The sequence below is a fragment of the Phyllobates terribilis genome, unplaced genomic scaffold (genome assembly GCF_046119375.1).
Source record: "Phyllobates terribilis strain yellow unplaced genomic scaffold, ASM4611937v1 Scaffold_11__3_contigs__length_659146591, whole genome shotgun sequence".
In the NCBI taxonomy this organism is placed as follows: Eukaryota; Metazoa; Chordata; class Amphibia; order Anura; family Dendrobatidae; genus Phyllobates; species Phyllobates terribilis.
The window spans coordinates 562331095-562347434 of NW_027362771.1; the positions used below are offsets into that span (position 1 = coordinate 562331095).

At 45.2% G+C, this 16340-nt stretch overlaps 20 non-coding genes across 20 annotated transcripts; all 20 read right to left on the reverse strand.

The window, feature by feature from the left end:
• Positions 1–232: 232 nt before the first annotated feature.
• On the reverse strand, positions 233–373 carry LOC141168427 (U4 spliceosomal RNA). Its single transcript, XR_012252164.1, has one exon. It is a non-coding gene; the product is annotated as a U4 spliceosomal RNA (small nuclear RNA).
• Positions 374–653: 280 nt separating this feature from the next.
• On the reverse strand, positions 654–794 carry LOC141167778 (U4 spliceosomal RNA). Its single transcript, XR_012251568.1, has one exon. It is a non-coding gene; the product is annotated as a U4 spliceosomal RNA (small nuclear RNA).
• A 280-nt stretch (positions 795–1074) lies between these two features.
• LOC141167746 (U4 spliceosomal RNA) lies at positions 1075–1215 on the reverse strand. The gene has a single exon (XR_012251536.1). It is a non-coding gene; the product is annotated as a U4 spliceosomal RNA (small nuclear RNA).
• A 278-nt stretch (positions 1216–1493) lies between these two features.
• Positions 1494–1634, reverse strand: LOC141167777 (U4 spliceosomal RNA). Its single transcript, XR_012251567.1, has one exon. It is a non-coding gene; the product is annotated as a U4 spliceosomal RNA (small nuclear RNA).
• A 280-nt stretch (positions 1635–1914) lies between these two features.
• Positions 1915–2055, reverse strand: LOC141167785 (U4 spliceosomal RNA). The gene has a single exon (XR_012251574.1). It is a non-coding gene; the product is annotated as a U4 spliceosomal RNA (small nuclear RNA).
• A 280-nt stretch (positions 2056–2335) lies between these two features.
• Positions 2336–2476, reverse strand: LOC141167715 (U4 spliceosomal RNA). Its single transcript, XR_012251507.1, has one exon. It is a non-coding gene; the product is annotated as a U4 spliceosomal RNA (small nuclear RNA).
• A 280-nt stretch (positions 2477–2756) lies between these two features.
• Positions 2757–2897, reverse strand: LOC141168412 (U4 spliceosomal RNA). The gene has a single exon (XR_012252149.1). It is a non-coding gene; the product is annotated as a U4 spliceosomal RNA (small nuclear RNA).
• A 280-nt stretch (positions 2898–3177) lies between these two features.
• LOC141168532 (U4 spliceosomal RNA) lies at positions 3178–3318 on the reverse strand. Its single transcript, XR_012252266.1, has one exon. It is a non-coding gene; the product is annotated as a U4 spliceosomal RNA (small nuclear RNA).
• Positions 3319–3598: 280 nt separating this feature from the next.
• LOC141167790 (U4 spliceosomal RNA) lies at positions 3599–3739 on the reverse strand. The gene has a single exon (XR_012251580.1). It is a non-coding gene; the product is annotated as a U4 spliceosomal RNA (small nuclear RNA).
• A 280-nt stretch (positions 3740–4019) lies between these two features.
• Positions 4020–4160, reverse strand: LOC141167641 (U4 spliceosomal RNA). The gene has a single exon (XR_012251435.1). It is a non-coding gene; the product is annotated as a U4 spliceosomal RNA (small nuclear RNA).
• A 280-nt stretch (positions 4161–4440) lies between these two features.
• On the reverse strand, positions 4441–4581 carry LOC141167716 (U4 spliceosomal RNA). The gene has a single exon (XR_012251508.1). It is a non-coding gene; the product is annotated as a U4 spliceosomal RNA (small nuclear RNA).
• A 280-nt stretch (positions 4582–4861) lies between these two features.
• On the reverse strand, positions 4862–5002 carry LOC141168386 (U4 spliceosomal RNA). Its single transcript, XR_012252124.1, has one exon. It is a non-coding gene; the product is annotated as a U4 spliceosomal RNA (small nuclear RNA).
• Positions 5003–5282: 280 nt separating this feature from the next.
• LOC141168293 (U4 spliceosomal RNA) lies at positions 5283–5423 on the reverse strand. The gene has a single exon (XR_012252035.1). It is a non-coding gene; the product is annotated as a U4 spliceosomal RNA (small nuclear RNA).
• A 280-nt stretch (positions 5424–5703) lies between these two features.
• On the reverse strand, positions 5704–5844 carry LOC141168535 (U4 spliceosomal RNA). Its single transcript, XR_012252269.1, has one exon. It is a non-coding gene; the product is annotated as a U4 spliceosomal RNA (small nuclear RNA).
• Positions 5845–6124: 280 nt separating this feature from the next.
• LOC141167634 (U4 spliceosomal RNA) lies at positions 6125–6265 on the reverse strand. Its single transcript, XR_012251428.1, has one exon. It is a non-coding gene; the product is annotated as a U4 spliceosomal RNA (small nuclear RNA).
• Positions 6266–6545: 280 nt separating this feature from the next.
• On the reverse strand, positions 6546–6686 carry LOC141167686 (U4 spliceosomal RNA). The gene has a single exon (XR_012251478.1). It is a non-coding gene; the product is annotated as a U4 spliceosomal RNA (small nuclear RNA).
• A 280-nt stretch (positions 6687–6966) lies between these two features.
• LOC141168369 (U4 spliceosomal RNA) lies at positions 6967–7107 on the reverse strand. Its single transcript, XR_012252106.1, has one exon. It is a non-coding gene; the product is annotated as a U4 spliceosomal RNA (small nuclear RNA).
• Positions 7108–7386: 279 nt separating this feature from the next.
• LOC141168204 (U4 spliceosomal RNA) lies at positions 7387–7527 on the reverse strand. Its single transcript, XR_012251950.1, has one exon. It is a non-coding gene; the product is annotated as a U4 spliceosomal RNA (small nuclear RNA).
• Positions 7528–7806: 279 nt separating this feature from the next.
• On the reverse strand, positions 7807–7947 carry LOC141168214 (U4 spliceosomal RNA). Its single transcript, XR_012251959.1, has one exon. It is a non-coding gene; the product is annotated as a U4 spliceosomal RNA (small nuclear RNA).
• A 280-nt stretch (positions 7948–8227) lies between these two features.
• LOC141168317 (U4 spliceosomal RNA) lies at positions 8228–8368 on the reverse strand. Its single transcript, XR_012252058.1, has one exon. It is a non-coding gene; the product is annotated as a U4 spliceosomal RNA (small nuclear RNA).
• Positions 8369–16340: the final 7972 nt, after the last annotated feature.

Consider the following 16340-nt stretch of genomic DNA (forward strand, 5'->3'; position numbering starts at 1 on the left):
GTTTAAGCCATGGTGAGTTCCAAATGACCACTGCCTTTCCTCCGCTGCCGCAAAGCATCCTGGGAGTTACAGTCTGAGTGCTCAGAGAAAAGGTCATTTTTGGCCATTGCAGGCAGATCGACTCGACCTCTCCTGCTCCAAGCGGAAATCATCAATACAATGCTGTGGGGCGCAAGAATTCCTTTCCCCACTGGGAGGAGCTAACACTGTCATTTGCATACCATGGATTAAGTCTCCTGAGAGACCAACAAAAATTGCCGATGCTGACTGTATTTCAAGTCATCATGGCGGGATATAGGGAAAAGTTTTCAATTAGCAATAATCACGCCTCGGTAAAACCTCACAGGCTACGATACTGCCACTGCGCAAAGTTAAAGTAACTCAGGTGACCAAGAAATCCCCACTTCCAGGAAGAGCTCGTTTAAGCCATGCTGAGTTCCAAATGACCACTGCCCTTCCTCCGCTGCCGCAAAACATACTGGGAGTAGCAGTCTGAGGGCTCAGGGAAGAGGTGATTTTTGGACATTGCAGGCAGATCATCTAGCTCTCTCCCGATCCAAGCGAAAATCATCAATACGATGCTGTGGGGTACAAGATTTCCTTTCCCAATTGGGAAGAGCTAACACTCTGTCATTTGCATACCATGGATTAAGTTTCCTGAGAGACCAACAAAAATTGCCGATGCTGACTGTATTTCAAGTCATCATGGCGGGATATTGGGAAAAGTTTTCGATTAGCAATAATCACGCCTCGGTTAAACCTCAGGAACTACAATACTGCCACTGCGCAAAGTTAAAGTAACTCAGGTGACCAAGAAATCTCCACTTCCAGGAAGAGCTCGTTTAAGCCATGGTGAGTTCCAAATGACCACTGCTCTTCCCCAGCTACCGCAAGGCATCCTGGCAGTTGCAATCTGAGGGCTCAGGGAAGAGGTCATTTTTGGCCATTGCGGGCAGATCAGCTCGCTCTCTCCTGCTCCAAGCGAAAACCATCAATACGATGCAGTCCGGAACAACATTTCCTTTCCCCACCGGGAGGAGCTAACACTTTGTCATTTGCATACCATGGATTAAGTCTCCATAGAGACCAACAAAAATTGCCTATGCTGATTGTATTTCAAGTCATCATGACGGGGTATTGGGAAAAGTTTTCAATTAGCAATAAACACGCCTCGGTTAAACCTCATGAGTTACGATACTGCCACTGCGCAAAGTTAAAGTAACTCAGGTGACCAATAAATCCCCACTTCCAGGAAGAGCTCGTTTAAACCATGGTGAGTTCCAAATGACCACTGCCCTTCCTCCGCTGCCGCAAAACATCCTGGGAGTTGCAGTCTGAGGGCTCAGGGAAGAGGTCATTTTTGGAGATTGCAGGCAGATCATCTAGCTCTCTCCTGTTCCAAGCAAAAATCATCAATAGGATGCTGTGGGGCGCAAGAATTCCTTTCCCCACTGGGAGGAGCTAACACTGTCATTTGCATACCATGGATTAAGTCTCCTGAGAGACCAACAAAAATTTCTGATGCTGACTGTATTTCAAGTCATCATGGCGGGCTATTGGGAAAAGTTTTCAATCAGCAATAAACACGCCTCGGTTAAACCTCATAGGCTATGATACTGCCGCTGAGCAAAGTTAAAGTAACCCAGGTGACCAATAAATCCCAGCTTCCAGGAAGAGTTTGTTTAAGCCTTGGTGAGTTCCAAATGACCACTGCCCTTCCCCCGCTACCGCAAGGCATCCTGGCAGTTGCATTCTGAATGCTCAGAGAAGAGGTCATTTTTGGCCATTGCAGGCAGATCAGCTCGATCTCTCCTGCTCCAAACAAAAATCATCAATACGATGCTGTGGGGCGCAAGACTTCCTTTCCCCACTAGGAGGATCTAACACTCTGTCATTTGCAGACCATAGATTAAGTCTCCTGAGAGATCAACAACAATTGCCTATGCTGACTGTATTTCAAGTCATCATGGCGGGGTATAGGAAAAAGTTTTCAATTAGCAATAATCACGCCTCGGTTAAACTTCATGGGCTACGATGCTGCCACTGCACCTAGTTAAAGTAACTCAGGTGACCAAGAAATCCCCACTTCCAGGAAGAGCTCGTTTAAGCCATGGTGAGTTCCAAATGAACACTGCCCTTCCTCCGCTGCCGCAAAGCATCCTGGGAGTTGCAATCTGAGGGCTCAGGGAAGAGGTCATTTTTGGAGATTGCAGGCAGATCATCTAGCTCTCTCCTGTTCCAAGCGAAAATCATCAATACGATGCTGTGGGGCGCAAGATTTCCTTTCCCAATTGGGAGGAGCTAACACTCTGTCATTTGCATACCATGGATTAAGTCTCCTGAGAAACCAACAAAAATTGCCGATGATGTCTGTATTTCAAGTCATCATGGTGAGCTATTGGGAAAAGTTTTTAATTAGCAATAATCACGCCTCGGTTAAACCTCATGGGCAACGATACTGACACTGCGCAAAGTTAAAGTAACTCAGGTGACCAAGAAATCCCCACTTCCAGGAAGAGCTCGTTTAGGCCATGATTTGTTCCAAATGACCACTGCCCTTCCCCCGCTACCACAAGGCATCCTGGCAGTTGCAGTCTGAGGGCTCAGGGAAGAGGCCATTTTTGGCCATTGCAGGCAGATCAGCTCGATCTCTCCTGCTCCAAGCAAAAATCATCAATAGGATGCTGTGGGGTACAAGATTTCCTTTCCCAGTTGGGAGGAGCTAACACTCTGTCATTTGCATACCATGAATTAAGTCTCCTGAGAGACCAACAAAAATTGCCGATGCTGACTTTATTTCAAGTCATCATGTTGGAATATTAGGAAAAGTTTTCAATTAGCAATAATCACGCCTCGGTTAAACCTCATGGGCTACGATACTGCCACAGCGCAAAGTTAAAGTAACTCAGGTGACCAAGAAATCCCCACTTCCAGGAAGAGCTCGTTTAAGCCATGGTGAGTTCCAAATGACCACTGCCCTTGCCCCGCTACCGCAAGGCATCCTGGCAGTTGCAGTCTGAGGGCTCAGGGAAGAGGTCATTTTTGCCCATTGCGGGCAGATCAGCTCGCTCTCTCCTGCGCCAAATGAAAACCATCAATACGATGCAGTGCGGAGCAACATTTCCTTTCCCCACTGGGAGGAGCTAACACTCTGTCATTTGCATACCATGGATTAAGTCTCCTGAGAGACCAACAAAAATTGCCGATCCTGACTGTATTTCAAGTCATCAAGTCGGGCAATTGGGAAAAGTTTTCAATTAGCAATAATCACGCCTCGGTTGAACCTCATGGGCTACGATACTGCCACTGCGCAAAGTTAAAGTAACTCAGGTGACCATGAAATACCCACTTCCAGGAAGAGCTCGTTTAAGCCATGGTGAGTTCCAAATGACCACTGCCCTTCCCCCGCTGCCACAAGGCATCCTGCCAGTTGCAGTCTGAGGACTCAGGGAAGAGGTCATTTTTGGCCATTGCGGGCAGATCAGCTCGCTCTCTCCTGCTCCAAGCGAAAACCATCAATACGATGCAGTGCGGAACAAGATTTCCTTTCCCCATTGAGAGGAGCAAACACTCTGTCATTTGCATACCATGGATTAAGTCTCCTGAGAGACCAACAAAAATTTCTGATGCTGACTGTATTTCAAGTCATCATGGCGGGCTATTGGGAAAAGTTTTCAATCAGCAATAAACACGCCTCGGTTAAACCTCATGGGCTATGATACTGCCGCTGAGCAAAGTTAAAGTAACCCAGGTGACCAATAAATCCCAGCTTCCAGGAAGAGTTTGTTTAAGCCTTGGTGAGTTCCAAATGACCACTGCCCTTCCCCCGCTACCGCAAGGCATCCTGGCAGTTGCAGTCTGAATGCTCAGAGAAGAGGTCATTTTTGGCCATTGCAGGCAGATCAGCTCGATCTCTCCTGCTCCAAACAAAAATCATCAATACGATGCTGTGGGGCGCAAGACTTCCTTTCCCCACTAGGAGGATCTAACACTCTGTCATTTGCATACCATAGATTAAGTCTCCTGAGAGACCAACAACAATTGCCTATGCTGACTGTATTTCAAGTCATCATGGCGGGGTATAGGAAAAAGTTTTCAATTAGCAATAATCACGCCTCGGTTAAACCTCATGGGCTACGATGCTGCCACTGCACCTAGTTAAAGTAACTCAGGTGACCAAGAAATCCCCACTTCCAGGAAGAGCTCGTTTAAGCCATGGTGAGTTCCAAATGAACACTGCCCTTCCTCCGCTGCCGCAAAGCATCCTGGGAGTTGCAATCTGAGGGCTCAGGGAAGAGGTCATTTTTGGAGACTGCAGGCAGATCATCTAGCTCTCTCCTGTTCCAAGCGAAAATCATCAATACGATGCTGTGGGGCGCAAGATTTCCTTTCCCAATTGGGAGGAGCTAACACTCTGTCATTTGCATACCATGGATTAAGTCTCCTGAGAAACCAACAAAAATTGCCGATGATGTCTGTATTTCAAGTCATCATGGTGAGCTATTGGGAAAAGTTTTTAATTAGCAATAATCACGCCTCGGTTAAACCTCATGGGCAACGATACTGACACTGCGCAAAGTTAAAGTAACTCAGGTGACCAAGAAATCCCCACTTCCAGGAAGAGCTCGTTTAGGCCATGGTTTGTTCCAAATGACCACTGCCCTTCCCCCGCTACCACAAGGCATCCTGGCAGTTGCAGTCTGAGGGCTCAGGGAAGAGGCCATTTTTGGCCATTGCAGGCAGATCAGCTCGATCTCTCCTGCTCCAAGCAAAAATCATCAATAGGATGCTGTGGGGTACAAGATTTCTTTTCCCAGTTGGGAGGAGCTAACACTCTGTCATTTGCATACCATGAATTAAGTCTCCTGAGAGACCAACAAAAATTGCCGATGCTGACTTTATTTCAAGTCATCATGTTGGAATATTGGGAAAAGTTTTCAATTAGCAATAATCACGCCTCGGTTAAACCTCATGGGCTACGATACTGCCACAGCGCAAAGTTAAAGTAACTCAGGTGACCAAGAAATCCCCACTTCCAGGAAGAGCTCGTTTAAGCCATGGTGAGTTCCAAATGACCACTGCCCTTGCCCCGCTACCGCAAGGCATCCTGGCAGTTGCAGTCTGAGGGCTCAGGGAAGAGGTCATTTTTGCCCATTGCGGGCAGATCAGCTCGCTCTCTCCTGCGCCAAGTGAAAACCATCAATACTATGCAGTGCGGAGCAACATTTCCTTTCCCCACTGGGAGGAGCTAACACTCTGTCATTTGCATACCACGGATCAAGTCTCCTGAGAGACCAACAAAAATTTCCGATGCTGACTGTATTTCAAGTCATCATGGCGGGATATTGGGAAAAGTTTACAATTAGCAATAATCACGCCTCGGTTAAACCTCATGGGCTACGATACTGCCACTGCACAAAGTTAACGTTACTCAGCTGACCAAGAAATCCCCAATTCCAGGAAGTGCTCTTTTAAGCCATGGTGAGTTCCAAATGACCACTGCCCTTCCTCCGCTGCCACAAAGCATCCTGGGAGTTGCAGTCTGATGGCTCAGGGAAAAGGTCATTTTTGGACATTGCAGACAGATCATCTAGCTCTCTCCTGTTCTAAGCAAAAATCATCACTACATTGCAGTGGGGTACAATATTTCCTTTCCCAATTGGGAGGAGCTAACACTCTGTCATTTGCATACCATGGATTAAGTCTCCTGAGAGACCATCAAAAATTGCAGATGCTGACTGTATTTCAAGTCATCATGGCGGGATATTGGGAAAAGTTTTCAATTAGCAATAATCACGCCTCGGTTAAACCTCATGGCCTGCGATACTGTCACTGCGCAAAGTTGAAGTTACTCAGGTGACCAAGAAATCCCCACTTCCAGGAAGAGCTCGTTTAAGCCACGGTGAGTTCCAAATGACCACTGCCCTTCCCCCGCTACCGCAAGGCATCCTGGCAGTTGCAATCTGAGGGCTCAGGGAAGAGGTCATTTTTGGCCATTGCGGGCAGATCAGCTCGCTCTCTCCTGCTCTAAGCGAAAACCATCAATACGATGCAGTCCGGAACAACATTTCCTTTCCCCACTTGGAGTAGCTAACAATCTGTCATTTGCATAACATGGATTAAGTCTCCTGAGAGACCAACAAAAATTTCCGATGCTGACTGTATTTCAAGTCATCATGGCGGGCTATTGGGAAAAGTTTTCAATCAGCAATAATCACGCCTCGGTTAAACCTCATGGGCTATGATACTGTCGCTGAGCAAAGTTAAAGTAACTAAGGCGACCATGAAATCCCAGCTTCCAGGAAGAGTTTGTTTAAGTCTTGGTGAGTTCCAAATGACCACTGCCCTTCCCCCGCTACCGCAAGGCATCCTGGCAGTTGCAGTCTGAGTGCTCAGAGAAGAGGTCATTTTTGGCCATTGCAGGCAGTTCAGCTCGATCTCTCCTGCTCCAAGCGAATATCATCAATACGATGCTGTGGGGCGCAAGACTTCCTTTCCCCAGTGGGAGGAGCTAACACTCTGTCATTTGCATATTATGGCTTAAGTCTCCAGAAAAACCAACAAAAATTGCCTATGCTGACTGTATTTCAAGTCATCATGGCGGGGTATTGGGAAAAGTTTTCAATTAGCAATAATCACGCCTCAGTTAAACCTCATGGGCTACAATACTGCGACTGCACAAAGTTAAAGTAACTCAGGAGACTAAGAAATCCCAGCTTCCAGGAAGAGCTTGTTTAAGCCATGGTTAGTTCCAAATGGCCACTGCCCTTCCTCTGCTGCCGCAAAGCATCCTGGGAGTTGCAGTCTGAGGGCTCAGGGAAGAGGTCATTTTTGGCCATTGCAGGCAGATCAGCTCGCTCTCTCCTGCTCCAAGTGAAAACCGTCAATACGATGCAGTGCGGAGCAACATTTCCTATCCCCACTGGGAGGAGCTAACAGTCTGTTATTTGCATACCATGGACTAAGTCTCCTGAGAGACCAACAAAAATTGCCTATACTGACTGTTTTTCAAGTCATCATGGCGGGGTATTGGGAAAAGTTTTCAATTAGTAATAATCACGCCTCAGTTAAACCTCATGAGCTATGATACTGCCACTGCGCAAAGTTAAAGTAACTCAGGTGACCAAGAATCCCAGGTTCTAGGAAGAGCTTGTTTAAACCATGGTGAGTTCCAATTGACCACTGCCCTTCCTCCGCTGCCGCAAAGCATCCTTGGAGTTGCAGTCTGAGGGCTCAGGGAGGAGATCATTTTTGGCCATTGCGGGCAGATCAACTCGCTCTCTCTTGCTCCAAGCGAAAACCATAAATACGATGCAGTGCTGCACAACATTTATTTTCCCCACTGGGAGGAGCTAACACTCTGTCATTTGCATACCATGGATTAAGTCTCCTGAGAGACCAACAAAAATTGCCGATGCTGACTGTATTTCAAGTCATCATGGCGGGGCATTGGGAAAAGTTTTCAATCAGCAATAATCACGCCTCGGTTAAACCTCATGGGCTATGATACTGCCGCTGAGCAAAGTTAAAGTAACTCAGGTGACCAAGAATTCCCAGCTTCCAGAAAGAGCTGTTTAAGCCTTTGTGAGTTCCAAATGACCACTGCCCTTCATGCGCTGCCGCAAAGCATCCTGGGAGTTGCAGTCTGAGGGCTCAGGGAAGAGGTCATTTTTGGACATTGCAGGCAGATCATCTAGCTCTCTCCTGTTCTAAGCAAAAATCATCACTACGATGCAGTGGGGTACAAGATTTCCTTTCCCAATTGGGAGGAACTAACACTCTGTCATTTGCATACCATGGATTAAGTCTCCTGAGAGACCATCAAAAATTGCCGATGCTGACTGTATTTCAAGTCATTATGGCAGAATATTGGGAAAAGTTTTCAATTAGCAATAATCACGCCTCGGTTAAACCTCATGGGCTACGATACTGCCACTGCGCAAAGTTAAAGTAAGTCAGGAGACCAAGAAATCCCAACATCCAGGAAGAGCTTGTTTAAGCCATGGTTAGTTCCAAATGACCACTGCCCTTCCTCCGCTGCCGCAAAGCATCCTGGTAGTTGCAGTCTGAGGGCTCAAGGAAGAGGTCATTTTTAGACATTGCAGGCAGATCATCTAGCTCTGTCCTGTTCCAAGCAAAAATCATCAATACAATGCTGTAGGGTGCAAGATTTCCTTTCCCAATAGGGAGGAGCTAACACTCTGTCATTTGCATACCATGGATTAAGTCTCCTGAGAGACCAACAGAAATTGCCGATGCTGACTGTATTTCAAGTCATCATGGCGGGATATTGGGAAAAGTTTTCAATTAGCAATAATCACACCTCGGTTAAACCTCATGGGCTACGATACTGCCACTGCGTAAAGTAACTCAGGTGACCAAGAAATCCCCACTCCCAGGAAGAGCTTGTTTAAGCAATGGTGAGTTCTAGAGATGAGCGTTGTTCTACTCGAACTGTTCGCCAATCTCAAATTCGAGCTGTTTTGGGCGGTGTTCGAGCCGTTCGGCGAACACGAATAATTTGAGAAAAATTCGGCTGTTCGAGGTTATGTTCGATAACTGTTCGTGCACCAAAATCATAACTGGATTTTTTCTCAGTAATGATGAAAATTAATGTTAATACGCAGTTTGAGTGTACAGCGGGGTGGGGGGAGGGGCAGGGGATGGATCTCTGCAGGAACAATGAAGATCTCCATTTTTTTTTTCTCTTTCCCGCATTTACAGTGGGGAGGTGCAATCTGTCAGCCTATCAGCAGCGCACACACGGAGCGAAGTGCTTTTTATCACACAAGCAAGGGCATGTGTCATTGGCAATGTATGTCACATGTCCTTGCCCTATAAGACCAAGCCATTTTCCCCGTCGCCACCATTTTCTCACTGCTGCAGCTGCGTGTTAGACGGCACCGCTGTTGCTGTGTGCGCTATACCTTGTTAATTTCAAGCCAATTTTCGCACAAATCTACAGATAGCTTATGAGTAGGGAATAGTTGTGATTGCAGTCCTTTTAAGGACTAGGTTACAGCATTTCCTATGACTTTTATCAGGCAGGTCTGTGCTCTTAAATAGATAGGTTGTGGGAGTAAAGACTAATTGTAATTGGAGTCCTTTTCAGGACTAGGTTACATCAGTTCCTATCAGTTTTTGCCAGGCAGGTCTGTGCCAGTGCTGTGCAAGTTTTTTTCACAGCATTTGGCTGAATCTAGCAAAGCTAATCCTTTTTGGCCTATTGCAGAGTGTGTTAGTCAGTGGAGTAGCCTATCTGTGTTTCAAGATATACCACCTGTGTATAGAATACCAATTTTTTTACTGCACCTAGTGAAGTAAAATCTTTTGGGCATAGCATCATTCTTTTAGTCCATCTATACTGACCTCCATCAGGTTGCAAATTGAATATAATTTTTTTCTGCATCTAGCTCTGAAAAAATATTGGGCTTCTAGCTGTATGTGGGACTTGTTCTATTAATCCATCTATACAGACCTCCATCAGGTTGCAAACTGAATATATTTTTTTCTGCATCTACCTCTGAAAAAATATTGGGCTTCTAGCTGTGTGTGGGACTTGTTGTATTAGTCCATCTATACTGACCTCCATCAGGTTGCAAATTAAAAATTATTTTTATCTGCATCTACAGTACCTCTGAAAAAATATTTGGGCTTCTAGCTGTGTGTGGGACTTGTTCTATTAGTCCATCTATACTGACCTCCATCAGGTTGCAAATTGAATATAATTTTTATCTGCATCTAGCTCTGAAAAAATATTTGGCCTTCTAGCAGTGTGTGGGACTTTCTCTATTAGTCCATCTATACTGACCTCCATCAGGTTGCAAATTAAAAATAATTTTTATCTGCATCTACCTCTGAAAAAATATTTGTGCTTCTAGCTGTGTGTGGGACTTGTTCTATTAGTCCATCTATACTGACCTCCATCAGGTTGCAAATTGAATATAATTTTTATCTGCATCTAGCTCTGAAAAAATATTTGGCCTTCTAGCAGTGTGTGGGACTTTCTCTATTAGTCCATCTATACTGACCTCCATCAGGTTGCAAATTAAAAATAATTTTTATCTGCATCTACCTCTGAAAAAATATTTGGGCTTCTAGCTGTGTGTGGTACTTGTTCTATTAATCCATCTATACAGACCTCCATCAGGTTGCAAACTGAATATATTTTTTTCTGCATCTACCTCTGAAAAAATATTGGGCTTCTAGCTGTGTGTGGGACTTTCTCTATTAGTCCATCTATACTGACCTCCATCAGGTTGCAAATTCAAAATAATTTTTTGTCTGCATCTAGCTCTGAAAAAATATTGGGCTTCTAGTTGTGTGTGGGACTTGTTGTATTAGTCCATCTATACTGACCTCCATCAGGTTGCAAATTAAAAATAATTTTTATCTGCATCTACAGTACCTCTGAAAAAATATTTGGGCTTCTAGCTGTGTGTGGGACTTGTTCTATTAGTCCATCTATACTGACCTCCATCAGGTTGCAAATTGAATATAATTTTTTTCTGCATCTAGCTCTGAAAAAATATTTGGCCTTCTAGCAGTGTGTGGGACTTTCTCTATTAGTCCATTTATACTGACCTCCATCAGGTTGCAAATTAAAAATAATTTTTGTCTGCATCTACCTCTGAAAAAATATTGGGCTTCTAGCTGTGTGTGGGACTTGTTGTATTAGTCCATCTATACTGACCTCTATCAGGTTGCAAACTGAATATATTTTTATCTGCATCTACCTCTGAAAAAATATTGGGCTTCTAGCTATGTGTGGGACTTGTTCTATTAATCCATCTATACAGACCTCCATCAGGTTGCAAACTGAATATATTTTTTTCTGCATCTACCTCTGAAAAAATATGTGGCCTTCTAGCAGTGTGTGGGACTTTCTCTATTAGTCCATCTATACTGACCTCCATCAGGTTGCAAATTCAAAATAATTTTTTGTCTGCATCTAGCTCTGAAAAAATATTGGGCTTCTAGCTGTGTGTGGGACTTGTTGTATTAGTCCATCTATACTGACCTCCATCAGGTTGCAAACTGAATATATTTTTTTTTGCATCTACCTCTGAAAAAATATTGGGCTTCTAGCTGTGTGTGGGACTTGTTCTATTAATCCATCTATACAGACCTCCATCAGGTTGCAAACTGAATATATTTTTTTTCTGCATCTACCTCTGAAAAAATATTGGGCTTCTAGCTGTGTGTGGGACTTGTTCTATTAATCCATCTATACAGACCTCCATCAGGTTGCAAACTGAATATATTTTTTTCTGCATCTACCTCTGAAAAAATATTGAGCTTCTAGCTGTGTGTGGGACTTGTTGTATTAGTCCATCTATACTGACCTCCATCAGGTTGCAAACTGAATATATTTTTTTCTGCATCTACCTCTGAAAAAATATTGGGCCTTCTAGCAGTGTGTGGGACTTTCTCTATTAGTCCATCTATACTGACCTCCATCAGGTTGCAAATTCAAAATAATTTTTTGTCTGCATCTAGCTCTGAAAAAATATTGGCCTTCTAGCAGTGTGTGGGACTTTCTCTATTAGTCCATCTATACTGACCTCCATCAGGTTGCAAATTGAATATAATTTTTATCTGCATCTAGCTCTGAAAAAATATTTGGCCTTCTAGCAGTGTGTGGGACTTTCTCTATTAGTCCATCTATACTGACCTCCATCAGGTTGCAAATTGAATATAATTTTTATCTGCATCTAGCTCTGAAAAAATATTTGGCCTTCTAGCAGTGTGTGGGACTTTCTCTATTAGTCCATCTATACTGACCTCCATCAGGTTGCAAATTGAATATAATTTTTATCTGCATCTAGCTCTGAAAAATATTTGGCCTTCTAGCAGTGTGTGGGACTTGGTCTATTAGTCCATCTATACTGACCTCCATCAGGTTGCAAATTAAAAATAATTTTTATCTGCATCTACCTCTGAAAAAATATTTGGGCTTCTAGCAGTGTGTGGGACTCATTGTATTAGGCCATTTATACCAAGCTCCACCAGCTTTGAAATTAATAATAATTTTTAGCTGCATCTAGCCCTGAAAATAATTTTTCCCAGTAGTGGTAGCAATAGAAATATGGGGCGCTCGCCTGGCTAACAAAAATATACGCTTCATAACACAAAACACCAGCCTAGCGCACTGCATTAATAAGATGGCATCATCGTCTCTCCCAGTGCTAGGCCTACTACGCAGGCTAGTATTCCTGTGCCTAAAACACAATGTATGGGTCCGCGCTAGCCACTATGCTGAGGGGTATAAAGCTGCTGCTAACGCTTTATAACAATTTAATTGGCAGATTTTCACAGAGCTCTTCCACAACGCCCACCCATCGGGCAACAGTTGCCCACCCTCCCTATGGGATCTAGTGGCGAATAGTTGATGCCATTAATCAGAGCGTCAGTTGCCCCGTCAACGTGGCAAGCATACGGTACGGCATGGGAAGAGTGGACACGACTAGTAGCAGGCAGACGGGTTGACCAATGTGAACAAGCCAGATCACAAGTCACCATAGAATTTCTCCACCAGCTAATGATGAGGGGCATATCAGGGGCGTCAGCACAGTGGTGTCTGACTGGAGTAGCATTTCACTTCCAACTACTGCATTGGGGAGATGTGACAAAGATTCATCATCAGACAATCCATAAAAGGGTGGAAAAGGGGTCAGCCAAGTCAGGAATGTAGACGTCCCGTCCCGTGTCACTAAAACTGATTTCTCACATCTTATCCCTAACACCATTAACATGACACTCACAATTTGAAGCAACACTAATGTCTACTGCATTTGTGATCGCCTTCTTCGGGGCGCTATGTATAAGCGAATTAGTCCCTCAATCCAAAATTACCACCAGTGGACGCTTATTACACCAGGAAGTAGTCATAGCCAATAATGCAATACGTGTACGCATATACCAATCGAAAACGGTTCCAGCGGGCAGGGGTACTTGGGTACTTCTACAACCCACAAACGGTACACTGAGTCGGGTAACAATAGTAAAAACATATCTAACCATCAGATCACAAAGTAATTTCTTCGTATCACACATTGATGGAACGCCATTATCAAGATACCTGTTCCAAGCTATATTTAATAAATGCATAACATCGGCAGGGAACCATCCCAAAGGTTACGGGACACACTCATTCCGCATAGGTGCGGCCACGGAAGCAGCAAGAGCAGGACTGTCAGAAACGGAAGTTCAGAGGATAGGGAGATGGCGATCCACGTGTTTGGCGAGATACATAAGACCGGACTTGTTATCCTAACGTGGTTTGTTTCTTTTACAGGTGACGCTAAGCCAACAGTGTGAGTGATAGGCCACTCGTATATATATTGTGCACAAAAAAGGGCGAAAGTCCGCCCAGGCGGGAGGAAATTAGAGTTTCATAACACATATTTCAACTGGAGAGGTATTAGAGGCCTGCTATGGCCACAGGTACTAATGGAGGTAATCAAGGTAGGGAGAGAGGCAAGAGGTCCGGTCATCTTAGTTATACAGGCCGGGGGAAACAACCTAGGTCATCACAAGAGCGCATAACTAATGGCAATAATGAAACTAGACACTGAGCGCTTCAGAGAATTTTTCACAAAATTAGCTATAGTATGGTCAGAGATTGTGCCAATAGCGGTATGGCAAGGTGCGCGAGACATCACGGCCATCGAATGGACAAGGCGGGTAATAAATATTCGGATGGCAAAATTTAGAAGAGACAGAGGCAGTGTAGTGATACGACACCGACAACTGGAAGGAGATAAAGCAGGCCTCATACGGCCCGATGGTGTTCACTTAATAGATATTGGACTGGACATATTCCTGTCAGGACTCCAGGACGGAGTGGAACAAGCGTTAAGAGTGATGGGTGGGGGTCAGAGTCCTGTATACGAGTACGCTGGATCCTCCGTGGCCTGGAAATAGAAAGGACATGTTGGAGAGTTACACTTGTTGGCCAACTTGCCGGAGTGGGGACCCAGGGCATGCTGCAACAAGCTGAATTATTTTAGAAATAAAATGCCTTTCTAATGGAATGAGTATAAAGAGTTAATAAAGCTGTGACCGATCCTCACCCATCCAGTTGTAAGAGTTACATTATTGGGTTGTCCATGAAAGGGGGGCGGTAGGGGGGCTGAGCATCTGGGTTTGGTTGGGGGTCCCCACAGTCTGCCTAGGCTAGATTAATTTAAAAATTCTTATTAGATACACAGGCGGTGCAGCTTGCTTCGCAGCTGGGCTACTACGCCCAAAGTATTGCCTAGGCTAGATGCAGTTAAAAATTCTACGCTGACTAGCAGACACTGAAGATTTGGAGCAGACCTCTGAGTAAACAGCTCTTCAGACTCAACCATCTGTGTTACCCCAAGCCATAGTGTATGTAGTTTCTTCAGTTAAAAGGGGGGGTTGCGACCCAACCCACCTGGAATTGACGATGCCAACGTCACGTAAGACACAGCAAGGGGACTCCCAAAATTGTGGCACAGACACCACTTAACCCTAGAACGCATACCTGTGGCCTTGCAGGCCCGCCCAGTTAATTGTTTTCTATTTTCTGCAAGATTGCTTTAGTTAGATTTTTGAAACTCTAGGTATTCTTCATGTATATAGTTGTTTGTCATTTGAGTTTGAGTTATTCCATGTTATTTGCACACGGGCCTAAAGGGCCCCAGGTATGTGAAAGTGTAGATTTTTATGGTCATGCGTTCTAGGGTTAAGTGTCATCAATTGCCCCACTGTTGCTTAAAACGGTTGGTGAGGTGATTTTACCAAATCCCCAAGCTTTTAGTCTCCCAAGGATGACACAGGGGTAGAAATGTCCTTGCGAATCCATGATTTGATCATCTTTATGAACGTGAGTCTGTCTACATTCTCAGTGGACAGCCGCGTGCGCTTATCTGTCAGCACACCACCAGCAGCGCTGAACACACGTTCAGAGAGAACGCTGGCTGCATGGCATGACAAGATCTCCAAGGCGTGAGTGGCGAGCTCCGGCGAATTTTCAAGATTGGAATACCAAAATGAGCAAGGGTCCAGTGACACAGTCATGGCTTCGATGTTCACTTGGAGATTCTCCTGTACCATCCTCTCTAGGCATTGACTATGTGTCAGACTTCTTGTCTCCTGTGGCCTTGCAAAGGATGGTCTAAAAAAGTGGTGAAACGATTCCACAAAATTGCTGTTACCAGCAGATACTGTGTTACTGTTACTGTTTGAGTGATGAAGACTCGACAGTCCCACCGTTGGCAAGTTAGAACTGTGAGATTCACTACGTGCACCACTGGTGTTTTGTGGAAAAGCACATGTAAGATTCTGCAACAGATACTCCTGCATTCGTCAATACCTTTTTGTGGCAGGAATTATTTTGGCAAATATACTTTTGTACCGGGGATCTAAGAGTGTGGCAACCCAGTAGTCGGGATTACTTCGAATTCTGACAATCCGGGGGTCATGTTGCAGGTAGTGCAGCAAGAAGGCACTCATGTGTCTTGCGCATCCAGAAGGACCAAGTCCTTGTTGTGTTGGTAGCGAGGTAAGAATCATGCTTCCTTCCTCTGCCCTCTCCCTCCAACCTTGCACAACAGAAATGTGATCAAGGTCTCCCTCATCTGATGAGTCTTCCATGCCCATTGCCAGTTCGTCCTCCACTTCTTCCTCGGCTCCTGCACCTTCCTCAACAGTTTGGCTGCTACCATGCGCCCTGGTTAATCCCTCTCCCCCACCCTCCCATGCCTGCCGCCTTGGTGCTGCCAACCGTCTGGACCTTGGAGATGTTATCCCTTCCGCATACGACTCCTCCTCTACTTCCTCCACCTCCTCTTGTCCCACCACCTGACTCCGAATTCTGTTTAACATGTGCTCCAGCATGTAAATCACCGTAATAGTCATGCTGATAATGGCATCGTCAGCACTAAACATCTTCGTCGCCATTTCAAGACTGTGCAGAAGGGTGCATAGGTCCCTGATCTGAGACCACTCCTCCAGCGTGATTTGCCCCACCTCTCGTTGGCCCAGGCTATACGTCAGAACGTATTGCACCAGGGCTTGTCGGTGCTGCCACAGTCGCTGCAACATGTGCAGAGTTGAATTCCACCGTGTCGGCACATCGCATTTCAGCCGGTGAACTGGCAGGCTCAACGACTTCTGTAGAGATGTAAGTCGTTGAACTGCGGGATGCGAACGGCGGAAGTGAGCACACAGCGACCGTGCACTCTGCAGAAGGCCATCTAGTCCGGGATAGTAGGCTAAAAATTGCTGGACAACCAGGTTCAACACGTGAGCCATACAAGGCACGTGTGTGACATTGCCCCGGCGAAGTGCCGCACCCAGGTTTGCAGCAT